General features: G+C 41.8%; 1 protein-coding gene across 1 annotated transcript in view; it reads left to right on the top strand.

The window, feature by feature from the left end:
* The window catches only part of LOC126198520 (myotubularin-related protein 6), a 454,460-nt gene that overhangs the window by 192,448 nt on the left and 240,801 nt on the right, over window positions 1-21,211 (top strand). The gene's annotated exons all lie outside the window — the stretch shown is intronic.

Consider the following 21,211-nt stretch of genomic DNA (forward strand, 5'->3'; position numbering starts at 1 on the left):
ATATTTATTAATGGCGTCATACCATTCACTATACGGAACTGTATGTACTGTGTCTTATCAAAATTCAGTGAGAGTCCGTTTACAAGGAACCACTTAGTAATTTTCTGAAAGACAGTATTGACAATTTCATCAGTTAATTCTTGTTTGTCAGGTGTGATTACTATACTTGTATCATCAGCAAAGAGAACTAACTTTGCCTCTTCATGAATATAGAATGGCAAGTCATTAATATATATTAAGAACAACAAAGGACCCAATACTGACCCTTGTGGAACCCCATTCTTGATAGTTCCCCAGTTTGAGGAATGTGCTGATCTTTGCATATTATGAGAACTACTTATTTCAACTTTCTGCACTCTTCCAGTTAGGTACGAATTAAACCATTTGTGCACTTTCCCACTCATGCCACAATACTTGAGCTTGTCTAGCAGAATTTCATGATTTACACAATCAAAAGCCTTTGAGAGATCACAAAAAATCCCAATGGGTGGTGTTCGGTTATTCAGATCATTCAAAATTTGATTGGTGAAAGCATATATGGCATTTTCTGTTGAAAAACCTTTCTGGAAACCAAACTGACATTTTGTTAGTACTTCATTTTTACAGATATGTGAAGCTACTTTGAATACATTACTTTCTCAAAAATTTTGGATAAAGCTGTTAGAAGGGAGATTGGACGGTAATTGTGGACATCAGATCTATCCCCCTTTTTATGCAAAGGTATAACAATAGCATATTTCAGTCTATCAGGGAAAATGCCCTGTTCCAGAGAGCTATTACACAGGTGGCTGAGAATCTTACTTATCTGTTGAGAACAAGCTTTTAGTATTTTGCTGGAAATGCCATCAATCCCATGTGAGTTTTTGCTTTTAAGCAAGTTTATTATTTTCCTAATTTCAGAGGGAGAAGTGGGTGAGATTTCAATTGTATCAAATTGCATAGGTATGGCCTCTTCCATTAACAGCCTAGCATCTTCTAATGAACACCTGGATCCTACTATATCCACAACATTTAGAAAATGATTATTAAAAATATTTTCAACTTCTGACTTTTTGTTCGTAAAGTTTTCATTCAATTTGATGGTAATACTGTCTTCCTCTGCTCTTGGTTGACCTGTTTCTCTTTTAATAATATTCCAAATTATTTTAATTTTATTATCAGAGTTGCTGATTTCAGACATGATACACATACTCCTGGATTTTTTAGTAACTTTTCTTAATATAACACAGTAGTTTTTATAATTTTTGATAGTTTCTGGGTCACTACTCTTTCTTGCTGTCAGATACATTTCCCTTTTCCGGTTACAAGATATTTTTATACCCTTAGTAAGCCATGGTTTGTTACAAGGTTTCTTACGAGTATATTTAACTATTTTCTTGGGGAAGCAGTTTTCAAATGCATTTACAAAAATGTCATGAAATAAATTATATTTTAAATTGGCATCAGGTTCACGGTACACCTCATCCCAGTCTAATTGCTGCAGGCTTTCCCTGAAATTTGCAATTGTTAAATCGTTGACTAAACGTACTACTTTGGAGGACTGTTTAGTATTGCTGAATGGAGCTATGTCATATATTGTAACTAGCTGTACACCATGATCAGAAAGACCAGTCTCAACAGGCTGAGCATTTATCTGGTTAAACTTATCTTGGTCTATAAAGAAGTTATCTATCAGTGAGCTGCTATCCTTTACCACCCGAGTAGGAAAATCAATAAGGGGTGTCAAATTAAGTGCAGTAATGTGTTCATTGTTAATAAGTATTATAGTAGTTGTATTACATGTTTATTACCTTATAAATAAATAAACTTTTTTATTTTAAATTCAGTGCATTAGTATATGTAAAATGACTTTCACATAGTGTTCATTTAAAAAAAGACGATCATTCCAATTGGGACCTGTGAAATGGTACATTAGCTTATTTGTTTTAGTTGTAAATATTTGTCATGTATTGTTGTTTTTCTGACATGTTCCACATCCTGGAGGACCTCCTCACTATGGATCAATTGGAATGAAAGTAAATCTAATCTAATAAATCTAATCTTGTGTAGTGGTTAACGTACGAATCTGAAGCGCGGAAGGTTGTGGGATCGGAATCTCGTAGACTGCTCTAATGTTTTTTTTTTATTTTTAAACCTTTATGACAATTATTTTGATCATTAGTTTAATCAATTAATTGGCTTACATGCATTTTTTTACATTTCTAGTCCTTCGTTACGTCATTATAATCATCGTATTAACTTTTTCATTTCTTCCCTTTCTGATTCCTATCATTCTTATTTCTTTTGGAATAATTGTGCAGGTGATTTTAATTATTTTCATTTATGTAACATAATATTTAAACATTCGTAAATTCCGATCAGTCGGTTAAGAAATAAGAGACGAAGAAATCTGTTTATATTAGCTGTGAAATGGTGCCAGAAATGTGTTTTTCGTGGCGTACAAGTTGTACTATTTTATGGTAATCATTACACAGACATTTAAAACATAAAATCTCGTTGCATTATGGACAAAATAACGTAGATGAAGATTCAAAGGAAGCAAGGAATTATAAATAAAACGTGATTAAAGCAAAATAAGGAGTGGAAGCTAATGAGTGCAACGATGTAGATTAACATGAAACATAAACGGAAAAAATTAAATCAAAATTAATACAAAAATAATTAAAATCACACGCGTAAAGATTTCAAACGAAAAAGAGACAATTAAGAAGTAATGGGCTGATTAAAATGACGTGATAAAGGGTTAGAAATTTAAAAGAAAGTCAGTTTAGGCCATTTAATCGAATTAAAATAATGATCAGTCATTTCGATACAGATTGAAAAATTAAAAAAAAAAAGAGATTCGTACCCACAACCGTCGTATGTCGACCAGTTCACCACACCGCCGACTCACATACTATCACCAGTTTTAAGGCTCTAGAACATTTCTGTCTATTATTCGCAAGCGATGTCCCACCGGGATGAATGGCTGTAGAGTGAGATACCTTGGATCGTAACCTACATTATTGCATTGATGGTTTCAAAAACTCGTTCGCATCAGTGTCCTTGTCAGATAATACGGTACACAAAAGTTAAATATGACAATACTCAGGATGAAGTTCACACGATTCACAAACGGATGGCACGCAGTACTACTCAGCCTTAGGTTACCTTGACGACTGTGGTGTCAGGGAGTGCGTCCGGGCACAAAGTAAAAAAAAATTTAAAAAAATTGGCAGGTACTGAAAATGCGGACCCCGTACTAGACGGGATGAAAGCCAGGGAAAAGAACAGGAAAGATGATGATGTGATCTCTTCAGGGGCAGTGGCGTCAGAAACGCTAGGAACCACCGATCTACAATAACTGGAACAACTCTCGGCATTCGCCGGGAGGACCCTGAATAGTTCTCCATCCGTAATTCTCCTGGCGAACATTGTTACCACAGCCGTCTCTCATTTGCAGCGTCTTATCTATTGACGAACACTGTTACTAGACTATGTGGCAGCTGTAGTGGGCTGTATTAATCACTGAAACTTTTCTCCAAGACCGTCTGCCCGTAGGTGCCTAAGCCTTTAAATAGGATATCATGCAATATATAATACTTGTTTCATATGCGCTTGAAATTCCATTCTTGTGCAATCATTGCTTCAAGCTTTTTTTTCTCATTTTTCAGTAATATATACGGAAATTGTTTTCAGTTTCGTATCGTATATGTCTTTTGTTGACATGCCATATCGCCTCATATTTAAAGAAAGAAGCATAGAATAACTAGAAAACTTGAACTATAGCAAAGATAATCTAAGTGGAATTCCGTAACAGAGTAAAGTAAACAGTAATCCCAGTTTGGATATCCTAATTCACATTGAGTCTTCTCGCGCATATCGCTGTTGTGATTTCTCAGCTGATACCTTTCAGACGGCTAATTTCTGAGCTGATCCCTTTCAAACGGCGGTTGGTTGCATCATATATAAAACCTAAGCTGTCGATGGCATATCAAAGAGCAACATCCTAAAGCTGGTATGAACATGGTTTTTTTAGGGTATCTTGTATTTCATTGCACTATTTAATATCGTTATCCCAGGGATAATTATATGAACGTGAAGTTTCTGGGAACTTAGGTAGTTGTACATTCATTATCAGTTTACTGATAGGAACAGCAGGATGAAAGTTAATTTCAGAAGCACAGTATTTGATGACGGTGTCAACGCCTTCTCTCGTGATTTCTCAGCGTTCTGCAGTGACGAACTCTTTAAAGCGGTTTCTTCCGCCTGCTGGATATGAAAAAGTCTACAATAAAATAATAATAATAATAATAATAATAATAATAATAATAAATGAATATACAACTATGGAAGAGTTACAACTACTGGTTTATATAGGAGCACTCACTACACTAAATATACACACTAGGCAGAGATCAGAACCAACCAACACACAGAAGAAACCTACAAAACCAGCATGGCAACACAGGCTACAGATCAGAACAGAAAAACTGAGAAAGGACACCGGACAGCTAACACAATTTATAAGAAATGAAATGTCAGAAAAAAACGAAAACGTTAGGTAAAATCTCACAACAAGAAGCAATAGAGCAATTCGATGAGAAGAAGCAGAAATTACAAGCATTGGCCAAACGACTTAGGAGATACAAAAAAAGTGAAAATAGAAGGAAACAAAACCAAACATTCAACGCAAACCAAAAGAAATTTTACCAGACAATAGATAACACACACATTAAAATAGACAATCCACCAAACATAACAGACATGGAACACTTCTGGAGCAACATATGGTCAAACCCGGTACAACATAACAGGCATGCACGGTGGATACAAGCAGAAACAGACACATACAAGATGATACCACAAATGCCTGAAGTGATAATTTTGCAACATGAAGTCACCCAAGCTATTAATTCTACTCACAATTGGAGAGCCCCTGGAAAAGATAAAATAGCAAATTTCTGGCTAAAGAAATTCACCTCAACACATTCACATCTAACTAAATTATTTAACAGTTACATTGCAGACCCATACACATTCCCTGATACACTTACATATGGAATAACTTATGTGAAACCTAAAGATCAAGCAGACACACCAAACCCAGCTAAATATCGGCCCATAACATGCCTACCAACAATATACAAAATATTAACTTCAGTCATTACACAGAAATTAATGACACATACAACACAGAACAAAATTATAAATGAAGAACAAAAAGGCTGTTGCAAAGGAGCACGAGGATGTAAAGAGCAACTGATAATAGATGCAGAGGTGACATATCAAGCTAAAACTAAACAAAGGTCGCTACACTACGCATACATTGATCACCAAAAAGCTTTTGATAGTGTACCCCACTCATGGTTACTAGAAATATTGGGAATATACAAAGTAGATCCTAAATTGATACAGTTCCTAAACATAGTAATGAAAAACTGGAAAACCACACTTAATATCCAAAAAAATTCAAATAATATCACATCACAGCCAATACAGATTAAGAATGGAATATACCAAGGAGACTCATTAAGTCCTTTCTGGTTCTGCCTTGCTCTGAACCCACTATCCAACATGCTAAATAATACAAATTATGGATACAATATTACTGGAACGTACCCACACAAAATCACACATTTGCTATACATGGATGATCTAAAACTACTCGCAGCAACAAATCAACAAGTATTCAGCAATGATATAAATATGGCTTTTGGAACAGACAAATGTAAGAAAAATAGCATAGTCAAGGGAAAACACACTAAACAAGAAGATTACATATTGGATAACCACAGCAACTGCATAGAAGCGATGGGAAAAACAGATGCCTATAAATATCTAGGATACAGACAAAAAATAGGAATAGATAATACAAATATTGAAGAAGAACTAAAAGAAAAATATAGACAAAGACTAACAAAAATACTGAAAACAGAATTGACAGCAAGAAACAAGACAAAAGCTATAAATACTTATGCTATACCAATATTGACCAACTCATTTGGAGTAGTGAAATGGAGTAACACAGACCTAGAAGCACTCAATACACTTACACGATCACAATGCCACAAATATAGAATACATCACATACATTCAGCAACAGAAAGATTCACATTAAGCAGAAAGGAAGGAGGAAGGGGATTTATCGACATAAAAAACCTACATTATGGGTAGGTAGACAATTTAAGAAAATTCTTTATAGAACGAGCAGAAATCAGCAAAATACACAAAGCAATCACTCATATAAATACAGCGGTTACACCACTGCAATTTCATAACCACTTCTACAACCCTTTAGATCACATAACATCAACAGATACGAAGAAAGTAAATTGGAAAAAGAAAACACTACATGGCAGGCACCCGTATCATCTAACACAGCCACACATCGATCAAGTCGCATCCAACACATGGCTAAGAAAAGGCAATATATACAGTGAGACGGAAGGATTCATGATTGCAATACAGGATCAAACAATAAACACCAGATATTACAGCAAGCATATTATTAAAGATCCCAATACCACAACAGATAAATGCAGACTTTGCAAACAACAAATAGAAACAGTAGATCACATCACAAGCGGATGTACAATACTAGCAAATACAGAATACCCCAGAAGACATGACAATGTAGCAAAAATAATTCATCAACAGCTTGCCTTACGACATAAACTTATAAAACAACACGTTCCTACATACAAGTATGCACCACAAAATGTACAGGAGAATGATGAATACAAATTATACTGGAACAGAACCATTGTAACAGATAAAACAACACCACATAACAAACCTGACATCATACTCACCAATAAAAAGAAGAAATTAACACAACTAATCGAAATATCCATACCCAATACAACAAATATACAAAAGAAAACAGGAGAAAAAATTGAAAAATGCATCCAACTGGCTGAGGAAGTCAAGGACATATGGCATCAGGATAAAGTTGACATTATACCAATTATACTATCAACTACAGGAGTCATACCACACAATATCCACCAGTACATCAACGCAATACAGCTACATCCAAACATATATATACAACTACAGAAATCCGTAATTATTGATACATGTTCAATTACCCGAAAGTTCCTAAACGCAATGTAACATATACCGTACAGTTAAAAGGAAGTCACGCTTGATCAAGGTCCGCGTCAGTTTCATTTCGAACCAGACCTAAGGTCTGAGAAAGGAAAGAAATAATAGTAATACAAAGTCCGACTTGCACTCTATTTAACTAAATCTATACTTGAGTTTTTAGCATACTTGTAATGTTCCCTACTCTACTTCACACTCGAAGCACGATATCCTTTGGGTGCTGGTCTGATGACTCCAGGGCTATTGCTATCAGACACTAGCTATTCAGTCCACTGAAGCCGCATTATAAAGAATACATAGTGTATAGTATTTTATTTTACTCTCTCACTTTAAAATAATGTTTTGTATTACATGGGTTACGTCTGTGAAATTGCGTCGTTCATTAACACTTGCTAGTAATTATGTCAAAAGTTTTATGTTTATTCCACCTAATAAAATACTGCTTGTAATCGACTTTAAATATCCAGGGTAGCTCGCCCAATACATGAAAAAATGCCACAGCTAAGGTATTTTTCATGTGATTGGAGGAAGCACTTTATCAAGGTTGTTTTAGACAGTAGACAGATGACATTGCTATCTGATTACTTTGTGATCCGACGAAACCGTGCAATTGTTCACGATTTGTCGGAAGGCCGAAACCCGACGGATTAGTCTGTCACATTATGTTCCATGGGTCAGTTAACATAACGCATCGGTGACTTAGCACGGTGTATCGTGATTACGTTGGATGGTTCAGTTTACAGAGTATTCCCTAATTTGGTATTCATATATGGCTGCATGCCTATGCTTACCTTTTACAGTTTGGCGCTGTGTCTCTCTGAGGCAGCGAGGCCAAAGCCACAGCTTCAGTGCACTGAGGTAATCTTGTATATGGCACGAGCGGCGGTGCACTATCATATTTCTAGATTTGGATACGCTGTTGTTTTTCCTCCCGTCGAAAATATGTACGATGCATCTACATAAAGCGCCTCAGATGACACGGCGTGCTGCTTCATGGTTTGTTGATGCCTTCATTTTGCAGTGAAACAGTTCGTGCGTGTATGGAGTCTGCAGGTACGAATGTGTGTAGTTCATATAAATTTTTGACTGTGGAAAGAAAATCTTCGGTGTTGCAAAGTTAATCGCGCATGACGAACGGCAGACGGTTTCATTACTTCCGCCGGGGGCACTGGTGCGCATGCTACGTGGAAATTGGTTTCCATAATTCAGCTCCGCGAATAGCCGCCGGACAGCGTTATGAACCCCCGCAGAGGTTTATAAGCCAGGCTTAGCACCCCAAACACTTTCCGTATTGCCTCCCTCGCAGCCCGCAAACAAATGCGATACAGACGTTCCTTTTGGCTAAGGCGTTCGGCAGACAGAAGCCGTGAAAATTACACTACTTCTTATTGTCTGAAATAAAGCAGCTTTTGGACTAGAACGTAAATATATTACTCAAACTACTAATGGCACAAAGGATATTACATTTTCTATTTTAACACTGCGCGAGAGTTCGACATTGAGGAGATTGTTGACGTAATCTTTTAACATTCCGGTGTCTCGCACCTACCATATTATATCTCTCACCTAGTAGATCAGTACTTTTACAAACATCACTGTACCAATGCTAATAACTCCGACACTGTTCACTGCTTTATTTCTCCGTTTTCACTTTGATTCCATGTATCAAGTAAACCGCGCATCAGTTCACGAGTTGCTCTCCTCGAATTACAGCAGAATTTATTGTGTGTTACACACTTCAGTGTGGCGCATGGCACATACTCCGCCATTGACCTTTCAATCTGTAGCCATAGCCTCTTACCGTCTGTCCAATGGAGTGTGCATGACGACCTGTGTGGTAGTGACCGCTTTCCGACCTTTCTGTCACTACCACAGCGTCACTCTTCTGGGCGCCCTAGCAGATGGGCTATGAATAAGGCTGACTGGGACTTGTTCTCCTCCACTGCCGCTATTGAGCCTCTCTCTACTGATGACATTGATGCGGTGGTTCAATCGGTCACCACCGGCATCGTTACTGCCGCCGAATCTGCCATTCCCCGTTCTTCTGGGTCCCCTCGGCGGAGGGCTGTGCCTTGGTGGTCGCCTGAGATCGCTGAAGCGATTAAAGATCGCCGGCGGGCGCTCCAGCGTCACAAGCGACATCCCTCCATAGACCACCTTATCGCCTTCAAGCGGCTGCGTGCGCGGGCCCGCCTCCTTATCCGCCAAGGCAAGAAGAAGTGCTGGGAGCGGTATGTGTCCACCATTGGCCTCCATGTCACTCCATCGCAGGTCTGGGCCAAGATTCGACGCGTCTACGGCTATCGGACCCCTGTCAGCGTCCCTGCGCTCTCACTGAATGGCGCAGTTTGTACTGACTCCGACGTCATTGCAAACCGCTTGGCAGAGCATTCTGCTATGAGTTCCGCTTCTGCGAATTACCCCCAGGCCTTCCGCTCCATTAAAGAGCGGATGGAACGTCGGAGCCTTTCTTTTCGCACAAACACTTCTGAATCCTACAATGCTCCATGAAGTGAGTGGGAATTTCACAGTGCCCTTGCTGCTTGCCCTGATACCGCACCCGGGCCCGATCGCATCCACTGTCAGATGCTGAAACACCTTTCAGTGGACTGCCAGCGGCGCCTTCTCGATCTTTACAACCGTCTTTGGGTCGAGGGGGAGTTTCCGTCGCAATGGCGGGAAGGCATTGTCATCCCCGTTTTGAAACCTGGAAAGACCCCTCTGGAGGTGGACAGCTGCCGTCCCATTAGCCTCACCAACGTTCTTTGCAAGTTGCTTGAACGGATGGTGAGCCGGCGCTTGAATTTGGTACTGGAGTCTCGGGGCCTTCTGGCTCCGTCTCAGGGTGGGTTCCATAAAGGCCGCTCCGTCACCGACAATCTGGTGAGCCTGGAGTCGGCCATCCGTACTGCCTTTGCCCGCCGTCAGCACCTGGTCGCTGTCTTTTTCGACATGCGAAAGGCGTACGATACGACATGGCGTCATCACATCCTTTCTACGCTTCATGGATGGGGTCTTCGGGGTCCTCTGCCGATTTTTATCCGCAATTTTCTGTCGTATCGTACCTTCCGCGTGCAAGTCGCGGCCTCGTATAGTTCCTCCTACGTCCAGGAGAACGGTGTGCCACAGGGTTCTGTTTTAAGTGTCTGTCTGTTTTTAATAGCCATTAACGGGCTTGCTGCGGCCGTGGGAAATTCTGTCTCCGCTTCCCTGTATGCTGACGACTTCTGCCTTTACTACAGCTCTACTGGCATTGCAGCTGTTGAACGTCAGCTACAGGGCGCTATCCGTAAGGCGCAGTCTTGGGCTGTAGCGCATGGGTTTCAGTTTTCAGCAGCCAAGACCCGCGTTATGCATTTCTGCCGGCGCCGAACAGTCCATCCTGAGCCGCGGCTTTATCTTGCCGACGAACTCCTTGCTGTGGTGGAGACACACGGGTTTTTGGGTGTAGTTTTTGATGCCCGGCTGACTTGGCTGCCTCATATTCGGCAGCTTAAACAGGCATGTTGGCGGCATCTAAATGCTCTGCGATGCCTTAGCCACACCAGGTGGGGCGCCGACCGATCTACTCTCCTACGGCTCTACCAGGCGTTAATCCAGTCCCGTCTGGATTATGGGAGCCTGGCTTATGGCTCAGCATCCCCATCTGTGCTGCGGGTACTGGACTCAATCCTACTCAGCGGCATACGGCTTGCCACTGGTGCTTTCCGCACCAGCTCTGTGGACAGCATGCTATTAGAGGCAGGTGTCCCTCCCCTGCGGTTACGGCGCCAACGTTTGCTAGCCGCTTATGCTGCCCATGTTTTAAGCTTGCCCGGGCATCCAAACTATCGTCTCCTGTTCCCGCGATCGGTCGTCCCTCCGCCAGAACGTCGGCCCCGGTCTGGTTGTACCATCGCGGTCCGCGTCAAAGAGCTTCTCTCCGGGCTTAGGGTTTTCACTGTTCCACCTCCTTTCCGGGCCACTTTGCATACACCCCCATGGTGTGTTCCTCGCCCTTGCCTTCGGCTCGACTTGGCACAGGGCCCGAAGGACTCAGTCCCTCCGGAGGCCTTCCGCCGCCGCTTTTATTCCATCCTGGCCACGTATCAGGGCTCTGGCATTGTTTACACTGACGGTTCGATGGTTGCTGGTCGTGTCGGGTATGCGCTCACTCTAGGGGACCGTTCCGAACAACGTTCCTTGCAGGATGGCTGCAGCGTTTACACTGCTGAGCTGGTCGCCATCTTTCGTGCCCTAGAGTCTATCCGCTCCTGCTCAGGTGAGTCCTTCGTTATCTGTAGCGATTCCCTGAGCGGTTTACGAGCTCTCGACCAGTGTTTCCCTCGTTCTCGTCTGGTGATGGCTATCCAAGAGTCTCTGCATACTCTTGCCCGTTGCGGCCGCTCTGTGGTCTTTGTGTGGACCACCGGTCATGTCGGTATCCCGGGTAATGAACATGTTGACCGCCTGGCGAAAGAGGCCACCAGTAAGCCATCTCTGGACGTTGGCCTCCCAGAGACTGATTTGCGGGCAGTCTTCCGCCGCAAACTTTTGGCGCTATGGGACGATGAATGGCGCGAACTGACAACGCGCAATAAACTCCGTGCTGTCAAGGAGACGACGGCTGTGTGGCGGTCATCCCTGCGAGCCACTCGCAGGGACTCAGTAGTTCTTTGCCGGCTCCGCATTGGCCACTCCCGGCTGACACACAGTTATTTACTGCGCCGGGAGGACCGTCCTCTATGTCGCTGTGGGGCGGCTTTGGCGGTGGCCCACATTTTGATGGCCTGCCCCCTTTTTGGCTGTGGTCAGGCAGACATTTGCGCTGCCTGATACGCTCCCTGCCCTTTTAACAGACGACTCCGCTATGGCTGACTTAGTTTTACGTTTTATTCGGGCAGGGGGATTTTATCATTTAATCTGAGTGTTTGTTTTATTTTATTGTTTTGTGTTGATTCTGGCCTTTGGCCTATGATTTTAAACTGACTTTTTAATGTGTTTCGAAGTGGTTGGCTTTTCCTTTTTTATTTCTATGGTCGGCCAACCACCGTCACACTCTGTGTGGTTTTAGTTCGTTTTGTCTTGTCTTTGTCTCAGTTTCTCTTGTTCTGTATCGTCTGTGGTCTATTCTGTTCCTCGTTTTTATTCTCTGTGGGAGTTCTTTGTATTTGGAAAAAGGGACTGATGACCGTCGCAGTCTGGTCCCTTTAATCCCCCAAACCAACCAACCAACACAATCTTTATTGTGTGTTCAGTGTTGGTTGTAAGACAGTGTAGTGATGTCACAATACAGCAGTGAACATGTTGCCGCAGTTCGATCGTCTAGAACTAGATTTCTTGCACTTTCCGTAAACCTTCCCTATGAGTTGCCCACATGAACACACGGACATTACTCTCATTTTACGTAGTTTCTGAACTCTAACACACTGACTTTGTGTTTTGCTTTCCCGTTTTAGTATTACGTTTCTGAAAGTATTATGAAACGGAAACGTGTCTTCTTTATATGTATAGCGTTGCGTTTATCGACTGGTATGTCTGGTGGTACTCGCTTGTAATAAGAGCAATTTGTTCATGCTTGTTGCCGGCCGTTGTGGCCGACCGGTTCTAGGCGCTTCAGCCTGGAACCGCGCGACCGCTACGGTCGCAGGTTCGAATCCTGCCTCGGGCATGGATGTGTGTGATGTCCTTAGGTTAGTTAGGTTTAAGTAGTTCTGAGTTCTAGGGAACTGATGACCTCAGATGTTGAGTCCCACAGTGCTCAGAGCCATTTGAACCTACCTTTTTTTGTTCATGCTTGCTTATTGATGATTCCGAGATAGGATCTTTACAGCTTCTGCCCTGGTATCAACACAGTATATACATAGTTCATTGAATAACATCGTTCACTAGTCACAACAGTGCAAGAAAACTTAAACAGAAAAAAACATTGAAGACGGTTATTACCCTTAGAATGAAAACCTCTGTCGAGGAAACGACTACTCAGATTAATATTCCAACTGTGACAGAAAACGCATGAAGAAAACCTTCTAGGTCTTGCTGCTGTTATCAGACCAGTTGGAAACCTGTTGTAGACAAAGGGGACTTCCATGATACAAGGCCGCGCGGACTGGCCCCTCCCGCCGGAGGTTCGAGTCCTCCCTCAGGAGCGCGCGCGCGCTTGTGTGTGTGTGTGTGTGTGTGTGTGTGTGTGTGTGTGTGTGTGTTTTCTTAGCATAAGTTGGTTTAAGTAGTGTGTAAGTCTAGGGATTGATGCATTCCACCACCAGTTATTGCTCTCGTGCCAATCTCTATTCTCTTTGGCGTTAAGAGTTCACAAATTAGGAGGCAATCATGCAGTGGCAGTGTGAATTTGAGTGAGTCAAGGAAGCGTGCGTGGATACCCCAACAGCGAATGATTGGGAAAAGCAGGGAATGCAAACGCGAGGCTTTAAGTTTCAAAGGCCACTTTAGATGGTAAGTGATCATGTCCATGAAACTTTGTTACGGTAACAATATTCTGTGGCAAAGGCTTCGTTCCCATCGGAGTACTGCATCCTCAAAGAACTGCTTTGATGATTGTGATCATGAAATAAAACGTTTCCATTGGCCACCACAATCGAATCACTTCAGGCTGTGTACTGTACATCCGTATGGGGTCTCACAAAGAATTGTAATGGTTTGTTCTGCAATATACTACGTAAAATCCCATTGGCCACCATCCGGAATTTACATAGATCGGCCCGCACCAAATTGGTTGTTAATGTTTTATCCATTACGTACACATGTTTAATGTCGTTCTTGTAGTAGCAGATCACTGAGATGTCAAAGTGGATGTAGAAGTTTCATGCGACAGCAGTTCATTGCCAAGAGCTGTTTAGTGGCAGTAGACCAATGTGCTGAACGGAAGAATCTCATCTTTATTTAACGTTTGTTTTACTGATGAATTTTTGTCGCTCTTGAAGTGGTTAACCGAGCGATGTGGCTCAGTGGTAACAAGATAGATTCGCATTCGGCAGTACTGCTCTTCATAATTTCGTATGGGCTTCCGGATTTTGTTTCATTGTGATAGCCCTAAATCGATGTTCGTTTGAAAAGCGTTTGAAAAGGGGGGGGGGCGATGTCCAACCCGTTCTTCCCCCATATGTGTCTAATGACTTCGTCGACAAACCGTAAGCTTCCTTCCTGCTACGCGCTAAGAAAGTCGCAACAGATTGGCTGCGTGTATGATATACGCCAAGGTTTGTATTTTATGTACATTTTTAAACACACATGAGAATTAACGTTATCGTGAGGCACCAGAGTACTCTTATATATTGACGAATGCAGTCCGCTAATTTCGGAATTATGAAGCTTTTCGTGAAGCAGGCAATAATCTTACACACCACCATTATGTAGCGATTTCACAGGAAGGGAATGATAAAGGAGAAAACAAGTGAATAACAGAATAATCGCCGTCGTCCGCTGATGAAAAGTCGGCTACAGCATTGTTCCGTAGTCCATTATCATTGCGTAAGTGCAGCGACGCTTTCCACTGTCAGGAGGACGCAGGCTTCTGGCGACGTATGATTCATTCATTTGGAACAGACACTGAACAAGTTTCACGACGTTGGTAAAGGATTGCAAGCGTTGAAAAAATCCGGAACGTGTGTATCCATTGCCTTTGCCGATAGCTGTTGATGGATGCCCAGAAGATACTTTGCCATAGGTACTATCACCGAACATAATTTTTGCGAAACGTCATTGAATGGTTCGTTTGTTTCAAGGGCTGACGTGAACAGGGTTGAATAAGAAAGGAAAACAATAGTTAACAACAGACACAAAGAAAGTGTACAGATTGCAGGTAATAGTTAGTAACTAGTTCAATAAATGCCAATTTGCGAATGCAGTGTTATCCTGTTACCGTGGAAACGAGGAAATTACTTTTAGGTAAACTGTTCCAAAACACTTTTTTTAAAATTTCGTCATTGAAGTAATCGGCAACTTTGTTTCATGGGTTGTAATGTTGTTGAACTATTAATTTTAAAATGTTTAGTTTCAACGATTAAAATTAACTCTTCGGTAGAGTTATAGAATGGGAAATGTTAACTATAATACTTTCCTTACGGCATGACTGAAGTGACCAAGTAGCAGACGATATATACGACAAAAATTGGCAAATCACTGGTGTGGTTTCGCTTTGCTCGTACAGCTCAATGCACAACACACTGGCGAAGAGACGAGCAGGAGTATGGGTAGGCTGTACTTTTATGAAGATACGTCTTATGAATTCGTCCGGCATCTTCTTTCCTTCGATTATTTAGCATCGTAGTTCCACTTTAAATCGCTCCGTAACTGTACTTCCTTAAATGTAAAGTTTCAAGTGATTTTTAGGCTCCCTTATAGCCAACAAGAACGGGTATTTCGCGCTGTGTTCGTATGTGTTTACTTGAGGGCCAGTTAACCAGTCGTTGCCCCAAGCGAGGATCGTCTGCATTTCACTACAGTCTTATAGCGTTGCGACTTCAGTAAAAGGTGAGCCAGCCAAGAGAGACCACTCAAAATGTATCCACTACGATTAAATATATACAGATGCGGACAGATTGGTGTATTTTCTGACGTACGTAAATAATTTCTAAAGTTTAAAAGTGTCGCATCGTGACCCTGATACGTACACTGCCCGACAACAAAAGTGAAACTGTCGTACCGAACTAAAATATAGTCGCCGGTAGAGAAGACAGAATGCGGATGCTAGTACATACAAAATATTAGTTCACTTTCTTATATCATACCGGGTGGTTATAATTAGAGAGCAGCGACTCGCGGAGGTTCACTGTGGGCTGTGATTATCGTATAGCAGTGAAACTTGATAGATATACTAAGGCGATAATGCGGAACTGATTTACGCTGGAAAAAATTAGTTCCAATTTTGGACCATCAGGTGCAAATTTGACGCTGTATACCGTTTGTGGGGCGGTATGACGTCCACGCTGTCATTTGAGTAGCCGTAACGTGAGTGAACAGTATGGCTGCTGAGAAGAGAGACGGCACGTTGTTAGTAGAACTGTTTTATGTGAACGGCAGCAATTACAGTGCTGCACTGAGAGAGTATCGCCGACTGGAATGTGTAAGAAGAGGCCCGATGTCTTTAAATAGTTAAAAGAAGTTGATAATGAAATTGGAAACTACGGCATGTCTACCACGTTTCACTGCCATACGATAATCATGGCCCACGTTGGTCGTCCGCGAGTAACAGCGCTTTCATTATAGCCACCCAGTAGATAAGAATTATTACTTAACTTTGTACAGCTCATTTCCACTGGAATGTCATGACTTTCCACGACTGCCTCTCGCTCAGAGTGTGTTTTACAATACATTTCGCTTTTAGTTTGTCCTAATACGTTGACCACACAGCTGGGGTACTAGAAGACGACGCTGTCACCTACGACTATCGCGAACTGCGGCTGAGCATTACTGGTGCTCCATCGTAAGTAGAAGTATCGTTGCGGTGGCGTGGCTACACTGGTGTCTTATTCGTCTGTGCGGCTTGCAGCGACCGTCTTTTCTCGTGTTTGCTTTTTGAGGCACCAAATTTGCTTTGGAACCTCGTACATTGGACGACCCCACAGAAACGCCCTTATGGAGAGGAGGAAACGAAATGAAACCCACGGATTGAGAGTGTGTGTGATATTATTTTGATGAGTACATTGTCTAGTCAAATTCACAAACAACGTGGCAGTAAGTAAGAGGCCACTTGTAAGCATGTCGTTCCACACACTCTGGTCTAGATGTATGCACCGATTCGGTTGGGAACGCCATTATAAAGCTGTTGTATCCTCCTCTGAGGCATGCTAGCCCAAAACTGTTGTGGCTGGTCCCCGGTACTGGCACTTTGACGGAGTCGACGCCCGAGCTGATTCCACGAATGTTATATCCGGGACAGATCTGGGGACCTTGATGACCACGGGAGTATCCCAACGTTACCCACAGTTCTTACAGACACGTGCCACGTGGGGACGAGTTTTGTGTAGTCGAAAAATGGCACTATCAAGGGGACCTTCCGGTTTCGGAAATTCAGTTCGCGATGAAACTTCGCAGGTTAATAGTAAACCTCAAGGGTGTCCTCTCCCAGAAGTCTTAAAGCGCGCTATCCAGAAAATTCCGAAAAAAGGGGCTCTAAAATTCTAAACGTAGCTCATACACACCTCATATACAGGTCATAAGTAACAAGGCACCTACTAAGTGAAATAACTTAGTCAGTGTTGTCCTAGACTGTCGTGCGGCCGATCAGGGTTCGATCCAATCTACCTGCCGGTACGGTTTCATCTTGTGTTTTTAACTGTTTTAAAAATTATAGCAACCGTAAATAAAGTTAATGACAAAGTATTATAAAAAAATGGTTCAAATGGCTCTGAGCACTATGGGACTTAATATTTGTGGTCATCAGTCCCTTAGAACTAAGAACTACTTAAACCTAACCAACCTAGGGACATCACACACATCCATGCCGGAGGCAGGATTCGAACCTGCGACCGTAGCGGTCACGCGGTGCCAGACTGAAGCGCCTAGAACCGCACGGCCACATCGGCCGGCCAAAGTATTATCAGTTGACTCATAAATAATTTTATTTTGCGTATGAAATGGCTGTCAGAGCTACTTAAAATGTGAATTACGCTCATGAATATTTTATTTTTAAAAAGTTGAATAATTTCAAATACATCTTTAACGGAGATAAAGTAATTACCACAGTTGCAAAATTCTGGATGGAATTTCAATTGTATAAAATTTTTTACAGTATCACATTCTTTTATCAATTTTGAATATTATGTGCAAGCACCAGAATGGTAATTGTAATAAAAACACTGAGAACAAAAAATATTTTGACGTCTTGGACTATTTATGAAGAGCGATTGTTTACAGGAACAACGTTTTTTAAAAGATCTGTTGAAAAACGTACATCATTGACTTTCCTGAAAACTGCTGTTTCATCAGAATGCCTGGAAGTATAACAGGCACATGGTATAATTTCCTTAAAATTGGCGATGGCAACTGATGACGGAGTATTGATTATATTCCCAGTCTTCACGAGAATTTATTTCTGTTATTTCCAATAAGATAAGCGCAATTTTGTATACATCTTATCAGATTTCTTACTTGTCTATAAAAATAGACGTCACATAGTTGAACAAGTGGAATAAATTTCGGAGGAATCGCTTTAATTGTGCATGTTGGTGATTCTTGTCATCCTGAAAGATTTCGTCGTGTAATTCAGGCTTGCTTGTCCGTCAAGAACTTAACAGAAACCGTTTTTAACCCACATAAGATTTCAATCCCCGGTTGAGAAAGTCAGTATATAGTTCTGTCGTTAGCTTCCCAGATTTGAAAGACTTATTATAAGGTTTTTATAACTTTGCTTATATTCGTTTACTTTTTCTTTAATTCGGGGCCCAAAGTTAACTGTTGCCCCTTGTAAACAAACGCACACTTGAGGAAGCATGTTTCCAGACATAATGAGAGCATGTTGAGCGGTATATATATGCGTCACTTTATTCATGTCGTGTCTTTTGACGAAAATAGTTTTTCTTCCTTTGACAGCCGTAGTCTTGTTCTACACCGACTAAAACTGATATCCTGGAAAGAAAAAACAACCGAAATTGAAGCATTTTGTCAGAGAATCGTAAGAATATAGAGCAAAATGAATTTTTTAAATATCCTGCAATAAATGTCTGGTCAGTGTTGATAACAAAATCTTTGTTGAAATTCGGTATCAGTTTTAACGTCTGGGTTCGAAAAGTGTGTGCAGCAGCCAAGGTTTTCCAATTGTCGCTGTTTCTTTTCTTGAAACAAATCTTGTCACTTTTTTCTGACAAATTCCGTGCGTATTTTTGAGCCTATGAACCCAGCTGTCAGCAGACGCTTTAAATGGAAAATCTGCAAACTTTTGTGCTGTGCCTATAAAGCCAGCCCACTGCTGTACCAAATTCTGTAATAATTCCCTAGAGCTTCAACAAAACGATCATACGTCCAACAACTGATTGCAGCGTACTCATTAAATCGATTGCCTCCTTTCTTTTATTTCTTCTTCCCGTTGGGATTAATATTCCTTCTTTCTTAACTGGCTGCATCCTTTTTGCAGTTTTCACGTGCGGTGAGTCTTTACGATATTAACAACGTTAATTTTGTAATGCAGAGAAAGATGGTCTGCTTCTCCTACCTTCTTTTCTCATCTTCGTACTTTTAGAAAGGTTCACTTCCACAGTTTTAATTTTCGTTAGCTATTTCATCATCAGTCAAGAGTATTTTTTCAGCCAACATGTCCATAGGACGTCCGTAAATTTCTTCACCCATCAACATTGCTTCACGAGAAATTGTCGTTGAAGATTCCGAGACGACCGGGGTGGCCGAGCGGTTCTAGGCGCTACAGCTGGAACCGCGCGACCGCTACGGTCGCAGGTTCGAATCCTGCCTCGGGCATGGATGTGTGTGATGTCCTTAGGTTAGTTAGGTTTAAGTAGTTCTAAGTTCTAGGGGACTGATGACCTCAGAAGTTAAGTCCCATAGTGCTCAGAGCCATTTGAAGAATCCGATGCAATCAAATTATTTGCAGCAAGCAAGCTTTGGTAAAAAAAACAACCGCACCATTTAACATCACCTTGAATCTGCAGCTTCTGATACTTTCGCGTTGTCGTCAATGACAGATATTTTTAATTCACAATATTGAAAAAATTCTGATAGTATTTCACAGGGCCAAGCTTTGCAAAAGTCAGGAATGAACTGGCACTGTAGCAGGTAAGGCCCATTGCTCGATTAGTTCCGTGCAGGCCTTGACACTCCCTGACCGCTCTGCCTGTTTGTATATACAACAGGGGAACAGCTATACTCTGCTTTTCCAGGAAGACACCGGTTCATGAAATTTACAACTAATATTTATAACCTTTCCACAGCTTATAGTATCGCCCAATTTTATAATAATATTGCAATGACCGTAATTACCGCTGTAATTTACCTCCATTAAAAATTCATTTGAAATTATTCAGATTTTTAAAAAGAAAGTATTGACGAGTGTCATTCGTATTTTAAATAGCCTGTGACAGCCATTTCATAAACAAAATAAAATTATTTATGATTTGCTAATACTTTAGGCCATTAACTTTATTTAAATGTCATTTTTTTTTAAATGAAGAAAACAAAATAAAATAGGCCTGCATGTAGGAACGAACCCAGAGTGGCAGCATGACAGCTAGCACAATACTGACTGAGCTACTTCTCTTATGTGGCGCTTTGTTACGCATGACCCGTATACGAGATGTGTATGAGCTACATATCAAACTTTAGAGCCCTTTTTTTGGAATTTTCTGGATAGTGCGCTTTAAGACTTTCATGAGAGGATACCCCTGAGGTATACTACCAACCTGCAAATTCTCATCCTGAACTGAATTTCCGAGACCGGAAATTCCCCTTGTAAGACATTGTCATATGAGGGGTAACACATGAGAATGCAGGATGTCCACGACGTACCGTTGTTTTGCCAGCATTCTCTCAATCGCTACTAGCCGAAATCTGAAGTCGTACCTAAACCATGTCCTCCTGTGGGTATGGGGGTTAGAATAGGCCCGAGGTATTCCTGCCTGTCGTAAGAGGCGACTAAAAGGAGTCTCCCACTTTTCGGCCCTATAACTTCGGGTCTCATTTTATGGTTTGACCTGTACTTTCCACATTCTACACAAGTGCGTAGCATATGGGGAAGGACGCCTTACGTGGTGCATGAGCTATCCATAGTGCCCTTAGATTCCATTTCCTGAACCGCTTGTCATAGCTTTGCATCTCCACCTGTACTTCAACTATTTGGCAAGGACACTTTCCGGGGTATGTCATCTTCCATTGTCTCCTGTCCTCTTTCGCCCCCATGACAATATTAGATTTTTCTGCGCCCTATATCCAGCACGGTAGCCAGTCCGTTGTAGTGGGGCTGTCACGTACCCATTTGGTGGTAGCCCCCTGACAACACAGGGATCACATTGCTGATGCCTGAGCTGTAAACTCCCCACATATGCCAAGGAATACATGCCTGTTTTCCTGGGACATCAGGACTCCTGGCAATGGACATCATGCCAGGTGGCCTTTTGCTGTGGCTGGGTGGCCCCTGTGGGGGAAGCCCCTGATTGAAGTGGGTGGCTGCTGGGCG

Source organism: Schistocerca nitens, chromosome 8 (genome assembly GCF_023898315.1).
Source record: "Schistocerca nitens isolate TAMUIC-IGC-003100 chromosome 8, iqSchNite1.1, whole genome shotgun sequence".
In the NCBI taxonomy this organism is placed as follows: Eukaryota; Metazoa; Arthropoda; class Insecta; order Orthoptera; family Acrididae; genus Schistocerca; species Schistocerca nitens.